The 2,780-nt window shown below is 50.3% G+C and overlaps 1 long non-coding RNA gene across 5 annotated transcripts; it reads left to right on the forward strand.

The window, feature by feature from the left end:
* Positions 1–404: 404 nt before the first annotated feature.
* Positions 405–2,357, forward strand: LOC127918218 (uncharacterized). Of its 5 annotated transcripts, none has more exons than XR_008099498.1 (3): positions 405–505; positions 754–903; positions 2,134–2,357. It is a non-coding gene; the product is annotated as an uncharacterized LOC127918218 (long non-coding RNA). The 5 variants fall into 5 exon arrangements; XR_008099494.1 differs by having other exon boundaries at positions 431–530; XR_008099495.1 differs by having other exon boundaries at positions 431–530; positions 754–878.
* Positions 2,358–2,780: the final 423 nt, after the last annotated feature.

The following is a 2,780-nucleotide window of genomic DNA, read 5'->3' on the forward strand; positions in this document are numbered from 1 at the left end:
ACATTGACTCTGTACCGGTACCCCTGTGTGTGTTGTTATTACATGCACAGGGGTGTAATTCTCTCTGTAAGGGCTTGTAAGTTTCACCTGTTGTTGACGAGCCATGTGACTTCTTTTGATTTTTACAACAACCACAACTCAACCTCTAAGTGGTCGACAGTACCATTCTAACCCTTCTCACTCCTCTCTCTCTCAGATTACCCATACTGCCTTGCGGAAAGGAGCTGAGGGGTGTGGTCAAAGCTTTGATTGGTCGCTGCAACGAGAGTCTACAGGACTTCTATGACCACTGTGTTTACACCATGCTGAGAGAACTGGACAAACAGACAGGTGAGAGAACTGGACAAAAGGACAGGTGGGAGAACTGGACAAACGGACAGGTGGGAGAACTGGACAAGCGGACAGGTGAGAGAACTGGACAAAAGGACAGGTGGGAGAACTGGACAAACGGACAGGTGGGAGAACTGGACAAACGGACAGGTGGGAGAACTGGACAAACGGACAGGTGGGAGAACTGGACAAACGGACAGGTGGGAGGACTGGACAAACGGACAGGTGGGAGAACGGACAGGTGGGAGAACGGACAGGTGGGAGAACTGGACAAACGGACAGGTGGGAGAACGGACAGGTGGGAGAACTGGACAAACGGACAGGTGGGAGAACGGACAGGTGGGAGAACTGGACAAGACGGACAGGTGGGAGAAGCGGACAGGTGGGAGAACTGGACAAACGGACAGGTGGGAGAACGGACAGGTGGGAGAACTGGACAAACGGACAGGTGGGAGAACTGGACAAACGGACAGGTGGGAGAACTGGACAAACGGACAGGTGGGAGAACTGGACAAACGGACAGGTGGGAGAACTGGACAAACGGACAGGTGGGAGAACTGGACAAACGGACAGGTGGGAGAACTGGACAAAAGGACAGGTGGGAGAACTGGACAAACGGACAGGTGGGAGAACTGGACAAACGGACAGGTGGGAGAACTGGACAAACGGACAGGTGGGAGAACTGGACAAGCGGACAGGTGGGAGAACTGGACAAACGGACAGGTGGGAGAACTGGACAAACGGACAGGTGGGAGAACTGGACAAACGGACAGGTGGGAGAACGGACAGGTGGGAGAACGGACAGGTGGGAGAACTGGACAAACGGACAGGTGGGAGAACGGACAGGTGGGAGAACTGGACAAACGGACAGGTGGGAGAACGGACAGGTGGGAGAACTGGACAAACGGACAGGTGGGAGAACGGACAGGTGGGAGAACTGGACAAACGGACAGGTGGGAGAACGGACAGGTGGGAGAACTGGACAAACGGACAGGTGGGAGAACTGGACAGGTGGGAGAACTGGACAAACGGACAGGTGGGAGAACGGACAGGTGGGAGAACTGGACAAACGGACAGGTGGGAGAACTGGACAAACGGACAGGTGGGAGAACTGGACAAACGGACAGGTGGGAGAACTGGACAAACGGACAGGTGGAGAACTGGACAAACGGACAGGTGGGAGAACTGGACAAACGGACAGGTGGGAGAACTGGACAAACGGACAGGTGGGAGAACTGGACAAGCGGACAGGTGGGAGAACTGGACAAGCGGACAGGTGGGAGAACTGGACAAACGGACAGGTGGGAGAACTGGACAAACGGACAGGTGGGAGAACTGGACAAAGGACAGGTGGGAGAACTGGACAAAGGACAGGTGGGAGAACTGGACAAAAGGACAGGTGGGAGAACTGGACAAACGGACAGGTGGGAGAACTGGACAAGCGGACAGGTGGGAGAACTGGACAAACGGACAGGTGGGAGAACTGGACAAACGGACAGGTGGGAGAACGGACAGGTGGGAGAACTGGACAAACGGACAGGTGGGAGAACGGACAGGTGGGAGAACTGGACAAACGGACAGGTGGGAGAACGGACAGGTGGGAGAACTGGACAAACGGACAGGTGGGAGAACGGACAGGTGGGAGAACTGGACAAACGGACAGGTGGGAGAACGGACAGGTGGGAGAACTGGACAAACGGACAGGTGGGAGAACTGGACAAACGGACAGGTGGGAGAACTGGACAAGCGGACAGGTGGGGGAACTGGACAAGCGGGCAGGTGGGGAACTGGACAAACGGACAGGTGCACCACACCCACCTTTCGAACGGAAACGCAAAATGTGGATACTGCATACTTGCTTTAAGTTTATTGCTAGACAGTTTGTGCTACGTAACTCCACAGGATCACCATCTTGTGGAGCTGTATTTAGTTGTAGTGTTGCGTACTGGGTAGGGGTTAGAGGTCGACCGATAATGATTTTTCAACGCCGATACCGATTATTGGAGGACAAAAAAATCTGATACCGATTAATCGGCCGATTTTATAAAACATTTGTATATATAGATATATATAGAGATATAATTATATCCATAGATATAGATAGTGTTCATTGTTCATTCAGTATTATTGCAAAAATGTGTATGTGTGTGTGTATGTATGTATATATACATACATACATACATACATACATACATACATACATACATTTTTGTAATAATGACAATTGCAACAATACTGTATGAACAATAAACACTTTTATTTTGACTTAATATAATACATAAATAAAATCAATTTAGTCTCAAATAACATGAATGATGAATGTATATGCAAGAAATCCTATGTTAATAAAGGATATGGTAAGAATTGACGACCAAAGTGCGAGTCATAATTCCCATGACACCTTCTAGCTAAATCTGAACAGCGCTTCCTTCATTCTTTTTATTCCATAG

This window comes from Oncorhynchus keta, unplaced genomic scaffold (assembly GCF_023373465.1).
Source record: "Oncorhynchus keta strain PuntledgeMale-10-30-2019 unplaced genomic scaffold, Oket_V2 Un_contig_13785_pilon_pilon, whole genome shotgun sequence".
NCBI classification, from domain to species: Eukaryota; Metazoa; Chordata; class Actinopteri; order Salmoniformes; family Salmonidae; genus Oncorhynchus; species Oncorhynchus keta.